Here is a 21,735-nt window from a genome sequence, read left to right as displayed (position 1 = left end):
ACAACATACCAGAATCTCTGGGACATATTTAAAGCAGTGTGTAGAGGGAAATTTATATTACTAAATGCCCACAAGAGAAAGCAGGAAAGATCTAAAATTGACACCCTGACATGAAAATTAAAAGAACTAGAGAAGCAAGAGCAAACACATTCAAAAGCTAGCAGAAGTGAAGAAATAACTAATGTCAGAGCCGAACTGAAGGAAATATAGACACAAAAAAACCCTTCAAAAAATCAATGAATCCAGGTGCTGGTTTTTCGAAAAGATCAACAAAATTGATAGACCGCTAGCAAGACTAAGAAAGAAGAAAAGAGAGGAGAATCAAATAGTCACACTCAGTATTTTAAAAGAACCTCAAGCAGTATAGCATCAATAGATACAGGATACTAAGTAATCATAATCATAGATGAATTTAATCTTTGGGAAAGTTTTCATGAACATAGGAGAGAAGAGTTGGGAGAATCTATAACAAAAAGCAGCAGCCAATGCCTTTACCAGATTGACCCAAGGTTATATTAACAGCCCAGTAATACTGCATAACTTATGTAGAGAAATGCCAACAATTTTAATAAAGAGCCTGGTATAATACATTGTACATATGGTATCATGATGAAGGGAAAAATATTATTTGCAAAACAGAGAATGATCATTAGCACAAGGAAAAGAACAATAGAAAACTGAATACATTTCTTAAGAATTATTTGATAATTCAAAGGAGCAAAAGTGGTATTATCTTTTAAGCAGAAAATTGTGAAAATAGTTCAAAAGATAAAAAGAAAGCTGAAAATTATATCAGCTGCTTGTTGTTATATAAAGATCTACTCACTTGGAAATTCTTATATGGGATAACAGGAAAATCCTGAGATTTTAAATGGACAGAAAAAAAAAGGAAGAATATTATAGGAAGTCAAATAGTCAATACAATGTTCTATTTCCTGGTCCCTACATCAAAGAATCTGACTTTAACTTAGAAGAAGTTACCCAAAATAAGTATGGATTTGGGTCTTACAGCTGAGACTATCAGGAATCAGGATTAAATCATATCAATCAATTGGGTTTGAGCCTAAAAGATGACAGAATCATAGTTTGGTTTTCTCTGTTAGAAAAAGTGGCATGGACCATTTATGATGACTAAATAGCCACTGAAATCTTCACTAGTTCTAACTTGGTTAACATTAGAACTCAAGTGCTAATCATCCAATGGGCCAAATTGGTACCATAACAAATAAAAGATGTGGCACAGCAGAATATGTAAAATGGAAAGGGTGCATCTTATAATGGAACAAATCCAGCCTCTCAGGTGTCTCATCCTTACATCATAAGGTTGCTGTTATTGAGATGTGCTTACTGAATCGTGACTAAATTTGAGGACATTGCTCTGGTTGGGATCCACAAAGAATTAAGGCAAAGAGTGGTACATGGATGAAGAAGCTCTGTTTAGAGCAGAGCACAAAAGAAAAAGCTATTTTCTAAAGGTCCAAAGATGGAATAACATTAATCCAGGAAAGGAGAAGAAAAGTCAGAGTGTAAAGCAGACATGGCCATAAAATAAATAATAGAAAAATCCTCTAGATTAAAACAAAACTCAGTTATATTTACATGGACTCCTGAGCTGTTGCTAATGGAATTCCTATAAGGTATGCTCAATGATAAGAATAAAATTACAAAACTAATTGTGCTGAAGTGTGGGGTAAAGACATTTGCTAAGTATTGAAAAAATATTTCAATACAGTCATACATCACTTAATGACAGATAAATTCTGAGAAATATGTCATTAGGTGATTTTGTTGTGGGAACGTTGTAGAGTGTATTAACGTAAACTAGATGATATAGCCTATTGCTCCTAAGCTACAAACTTGTACAGTATGTTACTGTACTGAATACTGTAGGCAATTCTAATACAATGGTATTTATGTATCTATGCATATCTAAACATAGAAAGGGTACAGTACAAATATGTCACAAAAGAAAAAATGGCATTAATGGAGCTTGCAGGACTGAAAGCTGCTCTGGTTGAGTCAGTGAATGAGTGAGTAAAGAGTGAATGTAAAGGCTTAGGACATTACTGTGTACACTTAGGCTACACTAAATTTATTTAAAAACAAAGTAATTGTACTATGATGTTATCACAGCTATGATGTCACTAGGTGATAGAAAATTTTCAACTCCATTGTAATCTTATGGGACTACTGTCATGTATGTTTTCCATCACTGACCAAAAAGAAACCCATAATTTTGCACCACATGACTGTGTATGTAGGTCATGTCTCAGCCCATAAAAGGAAAGTGTAGATAGCTGGGCATGATGGCAGGCGCCTGTAATCCCAGCTACTCGGGAGGCTGAGGCAGGAGAATTGCTTGAACCCGGGAGGCAGAGGTTGCAGTGAGCCAAGATCATGCCACTGCACTCCAACCTGGTGACAGAGCGGGACTCCATCTCAAAAAACGGGAAAGATAGAACAGTCAAATACAATGAGATGATGAACCAGTTGACTAGGAAGCCTCAATTAAAGAAAGTAAAGGAATGTACACAGCAGTTGTTCATTGAGTCCCTGAGAAATTTTGACATTTAGGAATCAATGTGCCAATCAAATAGGTTAAAAAAAAAAAACCAAGAAATTCTTATAGGTAATCAGACTGTAAGTATATGATAAATAATTATTCTTTGTGCAATAAGTCCAAAACTCTAAAACACAAAGTAGAAGCAGCTACTACCCATAGGAATTACAACCTAATACAAGTAATTCAGGTTGATTGCATTGTACCTACATCTAAATTGTAGGAGAAATATGCTATCTTACTATTGTAGATATTTATCAAAAGTGAGGATGACTTACTTCTCCTATAGGATTAATGCTTATACCACAAAAAATGGACAATGTAACAAACAAAAAGTTTACCTTGTGGGAGCAATTTATTGAAAATCACCCATAGATAATTTATGGAGACAGATCAGGGAAGCAATTTTAATACCAAAAATTTATGTAATCAAAATAATATAGTTTTAAAAGTCCATCTTGCAAATAGTTCCAATGGAATAAGAATCAGTGAGAGATAGGATGGCCACCTAAAATGCAGATTTAAAAAAAGCTGCTGGCTAAAGAAAATACTAGATATTGCATGATGGACTAATCAAATCAGGGAGACAAGTGACAGAATAAAAGCAAATTTACAACCTTTGAAACACACGGTCATTTTGCAAACAATCCTTATGGTAAAACATGACAAAGATAATGACGTATCACTCCTATAATTACATTGTTATGTAAGATGTTGTCTTAGCTGTCTGAAGAGAGAGGCTTTCCTGCCGGCCTTGAAGAAGTAAAGTGCTGTGATATGAAGTGTCTCTGCAGGCAGTCACATGACAGAGAAATGTGGATAGCTTCTGTGAGCTGAGAGCCTCAGTCATATCACTGCAAAGAACTGAATTCTGCCAAGAACCCGAATGAGCTTGGAGGTGACCTAGCTGACATCTTGATTGCACTCTATGAGAAAGACCTGTAGCAGAGGACTCAGCTAAGCAACGTCTGGATTTTTGCCCACGAAAATGGTGATATAATAAATGTGTTCATTTAAGCTGCTAAATTTGTGGTAATTTGTTATGCAGCAATAGAAAACTAAACAGCTATTTTCATAAACATATGGCTATCTCATTAATAAAAGAAAAGAATCTGTCAGCGTTTAAGATTTGAACAACCCTAAAACTATAAACATGTTTATGTAATACCTAAACTATAAATAAGCAACATCTGCTGTACACATCCCTAGGAGTAGAAGAACACATAGCACTTTGGTCTTACATGTCTTAAAGATGGGTCTGCTGCAGTTTTTCCCTGTCTACAGACTCTTTTTTTTTTTTTTTTTTTTTTTTAGGTGGAATTCCGCTTTTGTTGCTCAGGTTGGAGTGCAATGGCATGATCTTGGCGCACTACAGCCTCCTGCCTCCCAGGTTCAAGTGATTCTCCTGCCTCAGCCTCCCAAGTAGCTGGAATTACAGGCATGCACCACCATGCCCAGCTTAGCGGAGACAGGGTTTCTCCATGTTGGTCAGACCAGTCTCAAACTCCCGACCTCAGGTGATCTGCCCACCTCAGCCTCCCAAAATGCTGGGATTACAGGCATAAACCACCATGCCCAGCAGTCTACAGATATTTTTTATAGTTCTGTTTATAGTATTAATGAGAAGGTGACCCTTCTGTGATTTCAATGGAAAGCTCAAATTGTATGAACAAGACTCAGATCCTAAATTCTATCTTCTCTGCAGTTGACAAGAGCTAATTATTTGCCCTGTTTTTGCAAATTTTCAGCTATTGTTTTACATTAGACTTCTTGGAGTTTTCCTTGTGCTTTCAAAAGTCAGTCAAAGATTTGAAGGGAATTTAGATGCAGATTTGGGGACACATTTCCTGTGGTTCCTCCTTTCTCAGAATTTTTCCTTTCAATTTACAGTTGGTCTTGTAGCACCAAACTCCCTTATTTGACACGTAAAGCTAATAAAGCAGATTTCTGCTGGAATTACATCTGTCCTGGCTCATATGAATTGGGAAGTAGCTTCAGGAGGAATGCCAAATAAATGCGAATCTGACCCAATGCCATTTAATTCTTTCAGAGATTGAATCCATTACCATTTCTGCCGGCTCTTTGTCATTTTAAAATGACTTCAAATTGGTTGATAGATTATTTTGTTATAATAATTATTTGCAGCACAGTGAGTCTTATATAAGCTACTCTATCTTTCCCATAATCTAAACTCAGTTTCCTTGTGACAATTATAGGCATTTCTCTATTGTCTTTTAGAATTGAAAGTTTCTTTGAAGTCACCAACTTCAGGTTGATTTTTATCCCCCTCCTAGTTAACTTAATGTGTTTGTTTTGACTTTAAAAGGATTTTTCTCTTTGTAGCCAAGGAAATTGATGAGGTCATCTCTTAACATATATTGTCACATATTAATTTATTTATTTCACAAATATTTGTCACCTACTGTGTGCCAGCTATAAATCTTCAGAAACACAGCAGTGAACAAAACAACAAAATCATATTACTATAGAAGATCTATTTTGTAGTAAAGGGAGTTACAAATTTTTTAATATAAATTTCTTTATAAAAAATAAAGAGATAGGCGCTATGGAGAAAAATAAGGATACTGTGGAATTATACTATCTGCATATTTCTGTTACATTTTTACTGCTGCTATAAATACATCGTAATACTTTATAAATACATTGTAATTGATAATAATTCACAATACTATATTGTTTCTTTTGTTTGTTTTAAAATGTTCTAATTTACCAATAACATTAAATATATCTTATACTCATTTTTGTAATATTTTTCTGTAAGAGTATTTTTTTTTTTTTTGGAGCAATGTAGTTGCCTTCCATAAAAATTTGATGGAAACTTTCAGAGAAATTTGATATTTTATACTCTTCAATCCATGCATGAATATTCATCAATATTTCTTGAATAAAATGCCCACGCTTCAATCTCACTGTCTACTGTGAAAAAGAGAAATATGCCTTTTTAGGATAACAAATAAGATCGATTGGTTCCATGCTTATAATAAAGCAAAGTGGAACAAGTGGAATTTCTGACTAAGTAGGAAAAAACTACACCCACAGATAGTTACCAGGGCTGATGCATGCACATAAATGGTCACATATCTGTGCTAAAAGTGTAAAGAGTAACACAAAGAAATTTTATTTGGCTTTGGGATGGATGGTATATTTGCACATATGTGCACATGAAATATATTAACACATTTTCTAACAACTCAGCTTTCTTTTTGTTTGATGTTAAAAGTTATTATTGATATACACATGAAATTTAAAAGAACCAGAATTAATTGTACATAACAACAACTAAGAGTATCTTAATCTTAGTAATAATGTATTACTTACTGTAGTTTTCTTTAAAGTTAGCCTTTTTCTTCATCTTCCTCATGTTGTCTCTGCTCAACATTTCTTTATTTTAAAATTACTTTTGAAATAGAGACGAGTTTCTGTGAAGTTGAGTATTGTACTTGGTACCTGTCAGTAGGCTACTGATTGCTCCGTGCCTCATCATTCCCTTGTATTATATGTGCTTCACTTCTTTTGCTTTCTCTTTCTTCGGAGTAGAAAAAGTCAAAGACCTGCTAACATTTCACTCACTCTCAGACTGTGTCCACATTATAGTAGAAACAGCTCAGTCAATTCAGCCAAACAGCTGGTCAATTCATTCACACCATGAGTTTAAAAGATGTCTGTTCTAACGCTATTGATTGGTTACATAAGATGAAGCTATCGATTTTATAACTTTGACTAGACACGAACTCGGTCTGACCCAATATGATTTCGACCCAGTTCGAAGCATTGACTTGTTACCCAAGGGGTTCCAGTTTCAGCTGCTTGCTCGTTGCCCTGTTTCAGTTCTTTCTGTTTTATCTCTACTATAATGTCCTGAAACTGAGGAGGTTTTGATCCTATTCTTCCTTGTTTGACTTGGATTTTAAAGAGTGATGGGTGAGGATAGGAATATAGGCTCTTCTGAACTATATAATCAAAATTTTATAAGATAGTAAGGAGGAGGAGAACCTAGTGTTCCCCTTATCCACTTTAAAACTTTCATCATTGGGCTTCTAGCATTTTTTCTGAGTTGTGTTGAGGCTAATAAATTTGTGTGCACAGTCAAGGTACTTGGGGTGGGAACAGCCTTAGAGGTTGCTCCATGGACCGTATTTTCTCCTTCCTTGAGAGATACAAATTGCCACACCCATACATAGACATGTAGACATAGTTCCTATACCAGTTCTGGTTTTATCAGTTTCATATAGTGGAGTTCCATAAGAGATTACTTTAGAGAAAAGGTTTCTTTTGTTTAGAAAATGTTCTAACACCAATGATTTAATTTACATCTGTCATTTTACAAATCAGAATATTTGAAATCACAGAGGATATGACTTTCCCAGGGTCATGCTGCTATTTAATTTTAAAACTACACCACCAAACACCAAAAAAAAAAAAAAAAAAAAAAAAAAAAAAAGCTTATTCACCTAGTCTATAAACCAAGTCGAAAAATTTGGGGGCACAGATCTCTGTTTAATTAGAAAAATTAAAGGAAAACTTTAGTTCAATTTAATACATGTGCTGGCTGTAGTATCATAAATTATTCTTACTTGTTTGATTTCTATTAGATACTCAGTTTGATCTAAATATTCATTCTTCAAATAATTATAAAAGGTTGATTATGGACATGTCATGTGCCAGGCAGTGAGCTAGATACTGAGGACATAAATATGAGGGAAAATAGCCATTGTCTCTGTATTTATATATTCTATATTTTATTGATATATAAAAAATATATATACATAAGCACTTTAGGGCATAACATTTTTCACTGTGATTTGAACAATAATAAAACATAGCCATTGTTTATTGAGAGGTATGGCTGTTTCAAACAATATATATGAATGTATGTATATATATTTTTTCTTACAATTCTACAAAATGGTTATTTCTTTTTTTAAATTTTATTTTATTTTAAGTTCAAGGATACATGTGCAGGATTGTTACATAGACGAATATGTGCCATGGTGGTTTGCTGCACCTATCAACCCATCACCTAGGTATTAAGCCACATATGCATTAGCTATTTTCTTGATGCTCGCCCTCCTCTCTACCCCCTGACAGGCCCCAGTGTGTGTTGTTCCCCTCCCTGTGTTCATGTGTTCTCATTGTTCAGCTCTCACTTGTAAGTGAGAACATGCAGTGTTTGGTTTTCTGTTCTTGTGTTAGTTTGCTGAGGATAATGGCTTCCAGCTCCATCCATGTCCCTGCAAAGGACATGATCTCATTCCTTTTTATGGCTGTATAGTATTCCATGGTGTATGTGTACCACATATTCTTTACCCAGACCATCATTGATGGGCATTTTGGTTGATTCCATGTCTTTGCTATTGTGAATAGTGCTGCAATGAATAAGTGTGCATGTATCTGTATAACAGAATGATTTATATTCCTTTGGGTATACACTCAGTAATGGGATTGCTGGGTCAAATGGTATTTCTGCCTCTAGGTCTTTGAGGAATCACCACACTGTCTTCTACAGTGGTTGAACTAATTTATATTCTCACCAACAGTGTAAAAGTTTCCTATTTCTCTACAGCCCCACTAGCATCTGTTGTTTCTTCACTTTTTAATAATTACCATTCTGACTGGTGTGAGATGTTGTCTCATTGTGGTTTTGATTTCCATTTTTCTAACGATAAGTGATGTTGAGCTTTTCTTCATATGTTTGTTGGGTGCATAAATGTCTTCTTTTGAGAAGTGTCTGTTCATGTCCTTTGCCCACTTTTTAATGGGGTTGTTTGTATTTTTCTTGCAAATTTATGTTTCTTATAGATCCTGGATATTAGACCTTTGTGTGATGGATAGATTGCAAAAAATTTCTCCCATTCTATAGGTTGTCCCTTCACTTTGATGATAGTTTCTTTTGCTGTGCAGAAGCTCTCCCATTTGTCATATTTTGCTTTCATTGCAATCACTTCTGGTGTTTTTGTCATGAAATTTTTGCCCATGCCTATGTGTTAAATGGTATTGCCTAGATTTTCTTCTAGGGTTTCTATAGCTTTTGGTTTTACATTTAAACCTTTAATCCATCTTGAATTAATCTTTGTATAGGTGTTAGGAAGGGGTCCAGTTTCAATCTTCTGCATATGGCTAGCCAGTTTTCCCAACACCATTTATTAAACAGGGAATTCTTTCCCCATTGCTTGTTTTTGTCAGGGTTATTATTTCTATTTTACAGGAAAAGATATCAAGGTACTTAGGGGGTTAAGTAGCTTATCCAGTATTAAAAAAAAAAAAAAACTAAATGCTAGATCTGGGATTAAATTTATGTTAGTCCAGTTCTAACCTCTCAGCTGAATATAGGGATTTTCTGTATTTAAGAAATCCTAGTAAAAATTATTTATAAAAATAACATTTCAGTCTTGTTGACACATTGATGAAGGTAAAGGGAAGAGATAAATGGTTGCAGGATTATGTCTGGATTTGAAAATTTCAAAATAAAATGCAAATGTTAGAAATATATAACATTTTACCTAATTGACATTTTAACTCCAACTTACACCTGAAAAAGCAATAGTCTGATTAATAAACAAATTTCTCCAGAATGTGTTAAAGTATGTAATATATGTAAATCTTTTATGAACCAAGCCCCTAATTTTAACTTTTGGAAATTAAATATTAATGCAAAAGCTTTGTTCCACAAGTGAAATTAAATTATTTGGAGATGTCATACACATTTGCAAACTGTAGTTAATTGTGGTCCTTTGAACACACTAACATTTTATTTTTCTTTGGCATCAATTCTTGGTTTCCACTATTCTTAATGGGAAACAATTATGAATGAATTATTTAAATCTGCATTTTTAGGGACCTAGAAGAATCTTTATGATTATCAAAGCGAAGACTCTAGCGGACAGCTAGAAAGAAAAAAAAAACTATGGACTAATGAGATTTTCTACATTTCTTTTTGTTTTTAAACCTTAATCTAACAATACCTGATATGTAAAGGTTAATATATCACTAACTTAGTCTCTAAATTATCTTAATAATTTTACTTTTGTGAAAACTACTAGTCCATCTTCTATACAGCTTCTATTTCTTTACTATGACAATTGGTCCAATATGACATAACATTTTTATTACCAGTGATGTATTAGTAAAGATCCAATTATAGCACTGGTTTGCTTTTATCAAATCTAACATTGGCTGTCAGATTAATAAATTAACTGATGCTTATTGGTAATAAATGAATTATTATTTTATATGCTACTGGGAAAGAAAAAAACACTTCTGCTTCAATTATAACACAATTATTTGTCCCTTAGCATTTTATATTATCCCTAAAGAACTATTTTAGATATATTTAGACATAATTTTATATTATAATCCCTAATGCCTATATGAAAGATAAATGTAAACAAAATAATCATTTGAAATATTTCTAAATTTTTTCTCAGTATTTAACTTTTCTGAGTCATTTTTTAACTCAGAGTCATTAATAACCAGATTTTTCTCCCAGTAGTATCTTCTCTGCAATGAAGAACAAAAGTTATGCAGCATTTTTTAAAATAATAGAATTTATTCTAAACCAAACATCATGCATTCCACAAATTTTAATACTAGCACTTTATCTTGCCAGAAAATATCAAAGTACCTATATATTTTCTCAGTAATATCAACCATCAAACTGGGTTCTCCTGATACTGCAAGGTATCATGAAGCAAAGTTAATGGAGGGAACACAAACTTTGAGGTCAGAAATAGCTGGTATAAATTATTGCTCTGTGTTTAAGTTAGGAAATTTTAATGAACCTCTTTGATCATCACTATCTTCATTTGTAAAATAAGTGGGATGATGCTCGCCTACAAGATCTTGTGAGTATCAGAGATAATACAAAGCCTTTTGCCCAGCACCTGGTACATAGCAGGCAGTTACATATTTCCAATGGCAGGCATTTAATATATTTCTAATGCTAATGTTAGAAGAAATGTGAATCCTCTACCAATGAGTATAAAAAATCAGTTATGCAGTCTGGTTTGACTTTTGATATTACAGTGAATTTAAGCTTTACTTTTCCCATCTTAATTTGGATATTATTCTTTCTCAAACTTATTTTAATTTTAACCCAAAAGCAGATATTATATTTAGCCATTCTTGCTTGCTAGTCCAAATTTTATGTGTATATTTTGAATAGACCTATTTTTTCTACAAATTTGACATTAAAGAATATCTATTTTAAGAAAATACATATTTTATTAATTAAAATTCATATTTTAGGTAATTTGAATAACTGTCAAAGTGATTGCATTTTAACATGGTGGCAAGAAAAGCATGGAAGAAAAGATAAATTGATAATTACATACTTTCACATTTTTGAAAGGAGAAAACAAATTATGAAGTGTTTTAGGAAGATGTTTGCTACATAATATGAGTTAATCCATATAGTCATGAAACCTGAAGCATGGTTGTCCTAGACAGGGTAATAATTTGGCCCCTCTTCAAACCCACTGAAGGGATATTGCTTATCACTTACAAAATCCTATTCTTCCTTTTTCCTATACAATATATCTGTGGCTGGTCACATGGTTGACCAACTAGGCTTTCTTTGCCTCTGATGAAGTCCTGAGTGATTTCTAGTACTTAAGACATTAGGTGCACATCCTCCACACTCTCTTCTTCCTTACTCCTTGCTGGAAACTGAACATAGCCACTGTCCAGCTTCCACCATACCAATGCTGACCATCCTGCCTGGGCTGCAGGGGCTGGGAAAGTAAAGCTTGTAGGCCAGTCTAGCCCATGATCTTTTTTGTGTGGTTGCAAGCTAAGCATGGTTTTTACATATTTAAAGGATTTATAATATGAACATAAATAAGCAGAACTGCACAACAGAGACCATATGTGGGCTGCTCAGCCTAAAATATATATTGTGATCCTTTACAGAAAAAAGTTTGCAGATCTATGTCCTAGAGTATAGCAGACCAAAAACTTGAATGGAGTATGAGTCTCTGGATAACTACAAAAAGCATAATTTCCTTGGCAGTCTATAGAGCCTATAAAAGCCTGCAATATGAAATAGAAATAAACTGAAAGGGTGGGTCCCATTACCCAAAAAAGAACAATATGAATGACAGCTGACTTCTCCAAGAAAGAGTGCAAACAAGAAGACAATGGGACATTGTTAATCTTTAATGTGATGAGAGAAAAATAGTAAACCTAGATTTGTCTATCTAATGAAAATGTCTTTTACAAATGAAGTTAAATATGTTTTTAGAGAAACAGCAGTCAGCAACTCTGTTTCCAGCACAATTATAAAACAAGAGGTGCAAAATGGTCTTAAAGCTGAAACAAAGTAATATCAAATAAAATCCTCAATGTACAGTCAGTCATCAAGAATCCCAGAAAAGGTAAACCTACTTAGAAAAATATAAAACATATTTTTAAATTATCATTTTGTGTGTGTATAGCTTTAAATTTATTTAAAAATTTATTTTAAAAATATTGCTAAAAATAAAATGATAAGGTACTATCTAGTTTATAACATATATTGAAATAAAATATAAAAAATAAGAAAAAAATGAACAGCAGATGGCAAAAAGAATTTGTTGCAAGGCTTTTTACAGTATTTGTGAAGTAATATAAAATAATATTATTTGAAGTTAGACTATCTTAAAGTATAATAATATTATTATTATAATATATTATTATAATATCAAATAATATTATTTGAAGTTAGACTATCTTAAATCTTATTGTATCTTTAGAGAAACCACTAAAAATAACAGAGCCTGAATAGCCAAAGCAATCCTAGGCAAAAAGAAGAAAGCCGAGGCATCACAATAACTGACTTCAAACTATACTAAAAGCTACAGTAACCAAAAGAGCATGGTACTGGTTAAAAAAAAAAAAAAAAAAAAAACATGGACACATAGGTCAATGGAACAAATTAGAAAAATCTAAAAATGAATCCACACACCTTTAACCATGTCATCTTTGACAAAGTCAACACTAACAAGTAATTGGGAATGGGCTTTGTATTCAATAAATGGTGTTGAGATAACTGTCTAGTCATATGCAGAAGAGTGAAACTGGACCCCTTCCTTTTACCAATACAAAAACCAACTCAAAATGGATTAAAGACTTAATCCTTAATTATAGACATAAATCTATAAAAACCCTAGAAGAAAGCCTAGGAAATACCATTCTGGACCTAGGCCCTGGCAAAGATTTCATGACAAGGCTCCAAAAGTAAATGCAACAAAAGCAAGCAAAAACTGACAAATGAGACCTAATTAAATTAAAGAGCTTCTGCACAGCAAAAGAAACTATTAAAACTATTTTTAAAACTATTGAAAGTAATGGAAAAAAACACAATTACTTTTGCACCAACCTAATACCAACAGAGTAAACAGACAAACTACAGAATGGGAGAAAATATTTGCAAACTATTCATATGACAAATGTCTAATATCCAGAATCTGTAAGGAACTTAAACCATCAAGCAAAAAACAAACAACCCTATTAAAAAACAAGCAAAGGACATGAACAGACACTTCTCAAAAGAAGACATACACATGGCCAAAAAGCATATGAAAAAATGCTCAACATCACTGATAATTAGAGAAATGCAAATCAAAGCCACAATGATATACCACTTCACACCAGTCAGAATGTCTGTTACTAATAAAATAACACGTTGGCAAGATTGCAGAGAAAAGGAAATGCTTATTCCCACTGCTGGTCGGAATGTAAATCAGTTCAGCCACTGTAGGAAACCGTTTGGAGACTTCTCCAAGAACTTAAAACAGAACTAGCATTTGACCCAGCAATCCCATTACTGGATATATGCCCAAAAGCATACAAATGGTTCTACCAAAAAGACAAATGCACCTGTATGTTCATTACAGTGGTATTAATAATAGCAAAAGCATGGGATCAATCCAGGTGCCCATGAACGATGGACTGGATAAAGAAAATGTGGTACATATACACCATGGAATACTGCACAGCCATCAAAAAGAAAAAATATGTCCTTTGCAGCAACATGGATGGAGCTAGAGGCCATTATTCTAAGCAAATTAATTCAGGAACAGAAAACCAAATACCTCATGTTCTCACTTATAAGTGGGGCTAAACATCTAGTACACATGGACACAAAGATGGGAACAATAAAGAAAGGGAACTACTTGAGGAGGGAAGGAGGGAGGGTTTGAGAGTTGAAAAACTACCTATTAGGTACTATGCTCACTATCTGAGTGACATAATCATTTGTACACCAAACCCCAGTGACACACCATTTACCCAAGTAACAAACCTGTACATGAACCCCCTGAACTTAAAATACAAGTTGAAACATGTAAAAAAGGCAACACAGGAGAAAACATAATATGTAAAAACAAAAAAATACTTGATACACTCAAATGAAGAGAAAAAAGCTGAAACAGGGACAAATGAGGTGAATAAAAACAAACATAAAAATTTAAGGCTTAAACCTTAGGATCGCAATACTACATTAAATGTAAATTAATGGACATTCTAACTCCTATTAAAAGGCATAAAATGTGACTGGGAAAAAAAGACTTGTCTCTATGCCATTTTGATGAAACATATTTTAACTTGAAAGACAGGTTGAAAATGAGATGTTAGACCTGCTGTATTATATTAATACAAGACATGAACATGAGAAAGCAAATGTGACTCTATAGATTTCTGACAAGGTAGAATACGAGATAAAGCACATTAATAGTGATAAAGAGAAACATTTCATAATAATAAAAATATTAGTTTATTAAGAAGACATAACCATTCAAATTATGTCTGAATTGGTTAACGGAGTTTTAAAACATAAAATGCAAAAGAGTAAATCAAAAAATTCTAATTTATAATTGGATAGAAGAGTAAACCAAAAATTCAGGAAAAAGTATAGGAGTTTTGAGCAACAGAAATAACTATCATGGGTCAGGCACAGTGGCTCACGCCTATAATCCCAGCAATTTGGGAGGCTGAGGCAGGCAGATAACGAGGTCAGGAGTTCTAAACCAGCCTAGCAAACACAGTAAAACCCCGTCTCTACTAAAAATACAAAAAAAAAAAAAAAAAAAAAAAATGTAGCCGGGCATGGTGGTATGCACCTGTAATCCCAGCTACTCAGGAGGCTGAGGCAGGAGAATTGCTTGAACCCAGGAGGTGGAGGTTGCGGTGAACTGAGATCGCGCCACTGCACTACAGCCTGGCTGACAGAGCAAGACTCCGTCTGGGAAAAAAAAAAAAAAAGAAAGAAAGAAAAAAGAAATAGCCATCATGTTCACATGCTCACAGCGTGATTCTGTAGAGAGTAAAAGGATTGTTGAAATAGGAGACAGGTGAGAGAATTTGTGAAGATTTTTTTCTTGAGTTGGAGAAAGAGAGGTATTGAATTACATAGCAGAATAGATTGTTCATCTATAGACTCTCTATTCTTGAATAATAGAAAAATAGATGTAGTAGAGAGTGTTTTGGCATTCCAACAGCATGTCCAATCCTTCTTATGGTTTGTACTATATTGCATAAATGTAATGCTGAGTATTATGTTTCTCAAGCTTCCTTGACAATATTCTTCTACCAATGAGTGACATTTGTGTAACATTTTGAAGTAGAGAGACAGAACATCCATTAAAGCTCTGACTATAGTGGGTAGGCATGAGTGCTTCCCATATATAAGGTTTGTCATAAGCTTTGGGCATTTTCCTGCAAATTACTCACTTTAGCATTGCAGGATGCTGAGGTCTTACATGGAAGTTTCCTGTATTTCTTCTACTCTCTGATTGCTGTGATTCTAACAGAAGTTTCCCTAAAATTCACTCTTCTCATCCTTTTAAATCCCTGTATTGAATTATTTTCTTCTTGAAATACTCAAAGTAGGATTTTTTGTGAAAAATTATATATTTTATACCATAATACATGGGTAGAAAGGCTGGTAGATGGTTGAATGTGGTGGTATGTGTCTGCAGAGGTTTACTTCTGATTGCTTATATTTTCTCAGTGAAGTAGAAAGTAAGTCTTCCAGCTCAACATAAGGTGAGGAAGGAAATGAAAGAGGAGAATATGTGAGAAAGGTTTTTTAGGAGTATGGTTAAAAGAATGGACTGTGATTTCTGGACACCATAAAGAATGCTCTTGAGGAAGGCTGAGGCAGGAGAATTGCTTGAACCCGGGAGGCAGAGGTTGCAGCCAAGATCGCACTACTACACTCCAGCCTGGGTGACAGAGCAAGGCTCTGTCAAAAACAAAAACAAAAACAAAACAACAACAACAACAACAAAAAACAATGTTTAAAACTGGGAAATTTGATTTTGTGACTTTCCTCACATAGGTCGTAGGTAAAAACTGCAAGGCCATTGACTGCGAATCCAAATAACTCAGGGTTTCTCAGCCTTGTTGATACATTAGACTTACTTGAGAAGCTTTTTAAAAAGACCAATGCCTGTTGTCTCCCCGTGAGGTTCTGATTTAATCGTACTAGAGTGGAAGCTGATCATTAAAATAAAATAAATAAATAAATAAATAAAAAATTTAACTACCAGGAAAATCCCAATGTGAGACCAAAGTTGAGAGTCACTTTTTTTTGGACTATAAGAGTTTTTGAGTTCAGAAACTGTGTCCTATTCATACTTTATTCTTAGTGCTAGGCACAAGGGAGAAAACCAATAAATGTTAGTTAAATTGAAGAATGAATGTATGAAAAGTCAGGCTTTAAAGTTTATTTTCATCTTTTAATTTCTTCCTTTTAATGATTTCTCACACCCTGTAACAATTTGAAGTCTGTAGTAGATTAAATTTGAATGTAGTTATGCACTTCCTTTACAGAATGGGCAATTAATATATTAGTGATTAAAAATTTGTGGCATAAGATCTCAGAAATTGGTGCCAGAAATAAGCTACTGCCTCATACATAGACACTTCAGGTAGAGTTGGTTTGCTGGACAACAGACCGATTTCCTCTTTTTCCTAAGCACACAGCTAGTTTACATTTCCTGGTTTCTCTCACTGGAAGACATGGCATGTGACAGGATTCTAGTCAATGGAATGGAAGTTGAGGTGATGTGCACCACTCCAAGCCATAAAAGCAACCTCACATCCATCTTTGCTTTTTCCCTGTCTACAGGCTCATAGCAGATGAAAAGAGTGAATGTGGAAACCACACTATAAAGATGTAGAGCCCAAGATTGAAGGATTCTGGGTCTCTGAATCATCACTTACAGAAAAATTACTCTGAGATCAAGAACAGTTGCTTTGAACTTTATGTGAATGAGGAGTAAACTTATAATGTGAGTCATTATACGTGGTTTTATGTTTATGCAGTGTTGAAAGTGATATTGATTCTTATTGTTTTGGTAAAATGTCTCTCTATAATTAAATATTTTACCCACTTGGGCTTATTATCACTGGTAAGAGACACCATTTTAATTTCAAATATAATTTTACAGCTAGAAATAAAACAGGAAGAAACATAAATGATGTGCTCTTGGCAAAAGTTGATAGCCTATCTGTCTAGTAAAAAATTCCAGATTGTGGGCCTTAGGGCAACGCTTCTCAATTCAAATGTGTGCATTTGAATAATTAGGACATTTTGTTAAAATCATATTCTTATTTTCAATAGGACTGAAATGAAGCCTGAGATGCTGAATTTTTAATAATTTCTCAGTGACACCCATGCTTCTGTTCTGCAAACCACATATTAGGAGCAAGGCTGTAACCAGAGCATTCTCTTTCCCTTACTGGACCTGAAATCTCTAGTCTTCTCTGCATGTTTAACTCTTCTAGTCAAGCCTTCCCTTTTGTTGTAGACTGAGTTGTGTTTCCAAAAAAAGATATATTGAAGCCCTAACCCCTGGTACTTGTGAATTTCACTTATTTTAAAAGAGAGTCTTTGCAGATGCAATCAAGTTAAGATCATTGGGATGCACCCTAATATATATGACGGTGTCCTCATAAGAAGAGGGAAATTTAAGCACAGAGATTCACAGGGATTGCACCATGTGAAAACAGAGATTCGAGAGATGCATCTATATACCAAGGTTTGTTGGCTGTCCCCAGAAGCTAGTAGCAAGGTATGGAACAGATTCTCTCTCAAAGTCCTCGGAAGGAACCCACCCAGTTGATACCTTGATTTCAGACTTCTAGCCACTAAAACTGTGAGGCACACATACCTGCGGTTCTAAGCCATTCGGTCCATAATACTTTGATACTACTACCATAAAAAATATATATGCCTTTGTCTGTCGTAATGTTGACTCGCTGGGATTTTTAGCACAATACTTGTCTATGAGAGAATAAAAATAACTTAATCAATATATATGTGTATTTCCTTTTCTTTGCAAATAGTGAAGGAAAAAAAGGGATTCTTAACTCTTCAGCACTCACACAAAAAGATTTTTCATCAGTTAGTCATTGCTTACCTAAGAAGTCAAGAATGTTTAACTTCTTTGTAAAAGTTAAACATGAGAACTCTAATTTATTTTCCTGACATAGTTTACGTAATGCATTTTCTACCTGGTTACTTTCTCTAGATGGAGGAGAGCCGAACTGCCCCAGGGGCTCCAGAACTGCTGGTACAGTTATACTTCTGAAGAACTAGGCCCCAAACCAATTTTTCTCAGATTTCCAGATGATAAAACTATTAACGTCATTTTTTTCTTTTCTTTCTTTCTTTTTTTTTTTTTGTGAGTCACGATGGATGTCAATTTTCTAACCCTTTTTATTTCTATTTTCTTCTTGCTCTTTCCTGAAATTTTTCACACAGATAATAGCTAGGCAAAGAAAGTCCAGATAATATTCCCCCTGCCTACTGTATGTAGGACAAAAATTGTCATATACTTCTTTAGAGAAAGGGAACATTTGGTATAATTAAATAAGGAATCCAAGGTAATGGAGCATTAAAAATATTTCCCTTTTTAATCTAAATTGCTATCCTAGAAGGAAGAAGATAACATTTTCACAATGCGGATGAGTAACTGCAGTGTTGAAAGTGATATTTATTGCTGTTATTATTGCATTGGCAAAGTGTCTACCTATCACTGAAAATTTTATCTAATTAAACATATTAGCAGTGGTAAGAGAAATCATTTTATTTCAAGTGCCACTTTGCAACTAGAAAAAGAAAAGAGGAAAAACTACAAATGATGTGGCTGGAACAAAGTATGCCAGGGGAGAATAAGAAACTGAATTCAAATCGTGGTTCCTAGGTCCTTCTGCTTTTTGATGACTATATTTTACTAAAGATTTTTATCCTGAATTTTCCTACAATAAAGAATAATGGCATAAAATTTGGCACAAGCTATTGCTACTGAATTGGCTTAGTTTATGTTGTGGATAATGCATTGCCTCTTTTCAGGATGAAACATACTCATTTCTCCAGGTGTTGGTAATGTTGGTCACTAAGGGCTCTCAGCTGAGGTCCTGTGCTAGAATTGTGTCATCCACAGCCACACCCCTTTGCGCCACACCCCTTGTCTAATGACTGGTTGATAAAGGAGTATCAGGGCCAAAGCTTTATGCCTTAGAGTAGGACAAGTCCAAAAATCCATGCCAGCTCCAGAGCTCCCCATGATATTGGCAAGGCCTTTGTTGTGACTGCATCAAAGTTCAATATCTCCTGTATCCTGTGTCCTTTACTGCCTGACTGGTGTTCATCCTAGGAATGCTCCCCTCCTTTAAATCTTAGAATCTCAACCAGTTTCTCAAATAACCAAATTTGTAAGGCTTATAAATTCTATATATATAAGACTAACAGTGAAGGCTACTGGTTTTTTTTAGTGTACACACACACATGTTACATACAATCAGGACCCTCCAAAGATGTCCACATTCAAATCCTCAGAACCTTTGAACACATTACCTTCCATGTCAAAAGGGACTTTGCAGATGTGTTGAAGAATTTTGAAATGGACACTGGATTAGCCAGGTGAGTCCAGCGTAATCACAAAGGACCTTAAAAGTAGAGAAAGAAGCAGAATAGAGTCAAGAAAATAATGTGATCGTGGAAATGAAGTCAGAGTGATGAAATGTGGGAAGAACTCAGCCCACTTTTGCTAGCTTTGAAGACAAGAGAGGGCCACAAACTGAGGAATGCAGGCAGCCTCTAGAAACTGAACAAAAAAAACAAAATCTCCCTGAGAGCCTCTAGAAAGAAAGGCAGCTCGCTTGCACTTTGATTTTAGGATTTCTAAGCTTCGGAACTGTAAGATAACAAATTTGTGTTGTTTTAAGCCACCAAATTTGTGATATATTGTTACAGCCACAGTAGAAAACTAAGAGCATATTATTTCCTGTATATTTTTCCAAGGACATGATAGCATGGTTAATCCTGATATATGGCTTTATGAGGATGATAATAATGACTCTAATATACAATGGTGAATGATGGATGTCTGCCTGACACAGAAGTTCTCAAATTAATCGTTTGTATTATTTAACTTAATCTATGTAAATGCTGTGAGGTAGTTACCATTACCTCATCTTGTGATGAGAAAATTGGGTTCAGGAAATGCATAAAACTTGTCTACAGTTCACATAACTAATGGACAGCAGATTGAAACAGCCTGTCTCATTTCATGTCCTGCACACTCTTCGTTTTTTCCATCTCATACTTCATTCTCAAAGTACGGGGCCAGCCTCAGGCCAATGGCCTCCTCCTTATTTAATTTAACATATGTAATCTATAAATGGGTCTATATTTCAACGTGAGATAGCATTTAAGATTTTTTTGGTAATTTTTTCTTGACAATCAATAACTTGTAATTTTCCCTCATTTGAATTTTATTTGACTTGTCCTCAAAATCTGATTTCAAGTAAATATGGTAAGGAGCATAGTATAAAGGTTTGTCACCATAATGCCACTATTAGAAAGCAAAAACCACCTCATTACCTTAGTGACCAAGCAATAGAATAATGGTTTTGTCCTTAGACCAATCAAAATGTTTGAAACAAGTTGTTATATCACGATTTATTAATAAGGTACTAACTTTCAACAGTCTTTCTAAAAGTTAGAGCAATGGTCCATAAGGAAAAAAACTCTAAAGAGAAGTATCCTGAAATAGGTAAGAACTTATTTAGGGCACAATTTCTCAACCTTGGCATGATTAACATTCTAAATTCAGTAATTCTGCACTGGGGAAGGGGAATAGGCTGTCCTGTGCATTATGGGATGTTTAGAGGAAGCCCTGGCCTCTATGCCAGGGATTAAATGCCAGTGACACACTCCTCATTTGTGACAACCAAAAATTTCTCCTGGCATTCCCAAATGCCTCGTGTGTGTGTGTGTGTGTGTGTGTGTGTGTTTGATTATGGGTGGGAGGAGGGATGGTAATCATCCTGGTGTGGAAGCACTGACTCAAGGTAACGATATCTATGTATTTGCTAAACCTTCTAAGCTCATTTTTCGTCGTCTTCTTTGTCTTTTTTTTTTTTCTGTGTATGGGCCATTTTATATACATGTTTCCTTCATTGGATAAAGAAATTTGAATTAAAAATACACTTTATATGCTTAAGTTAAGTTCTAAATTTTAAATATGACAAAAATATTGTACCCTATCCCAAAGTGAAATATACGCCAAAAAAATTCCACTGAATTTAGACATCCAACAGAAGAGTGATTTCTATAAACTATTTGCCTACATGACTTTCTGCATGTTCAACTGTGTAAGCTGTATATTAAAATCAGTTTCATCACTTTATGATCATTAACATAGGTAACTTAGTCTGCATGGGATGCTGAACTTACTGTGAATTAACCCTTCACTCACTGCCTGCCACATTTTGGTGATCACATTTTGTTCTCTGCCACTTCCTGCTTAGAGTATGATCTACAGCCAGCTAGACCATATCTAGATGTAGTTTGAGATATAACCATAGGTTCAGAACACCCTGGTATAAAGGTAACATTATTAAGGGGTCTCATGTCATGGTCACTGTAGTCCTTTGGATCTTGGTTTAAATCCCAGCATTGTCATTTTGTCATTTACTAGCTATGTGTCCATTAGGTCAGTTACCCAAATTCTCTGAGCCTTCTTTTTTCATATATCAAATTGGAGAAAAATCTATCTTACAGAGTTGTTGTGAGTATTAAATTACATCAAATTCTTTCACAGTGTCCAGCACAGAACAGGTACGTAATAAAGGTTATTTTATCATCACAACGTAGCTTAATGGTT

At 34.5% G+C, this 21,735-nt stretch overlaps 1 long non-coding RNA gene across 1 annotated transcript in view; it reads left to right on the top strand.

The window, feature by feature from the left end:
- LOC126951350 (uncharacterized) overlaps nt 1-16,862 on the top strand; it is a 40,330-nt gene extending 23,468 nt beyond the window's left edge. The window contains exon 3 of the long non-coding RNA XR_007724444.1: nt 16,689-16,862. This is a non-coding gene — a long non-coding RNA (uncharacterized LOC126951350). The remainder of the gene's footprint in view (nt 1-16,688) is intronic.
- The last annotated feature ends 4,873 nt before the right edge of the window (nt 16,863-21,735 follow it).

The sequence above is a fragment of the Macaca thibetana genome, chromosome 3 (assembly GCF_024542745.1).
Source record: "Macaca thibetana thibetana isolate TM-01 chromosome 3, ASM2454274v1, whole genome shotgun sequence".
Taxonomy (NCBI): Eukaryota; Metazoa; Chordata; class Mammalia; order Primates; family Cercopithecidae; genus Macaca; species Macaca thibetana.
This window is presented reverse-complemented; position numbering and strand designations above follow the sequence as displayed.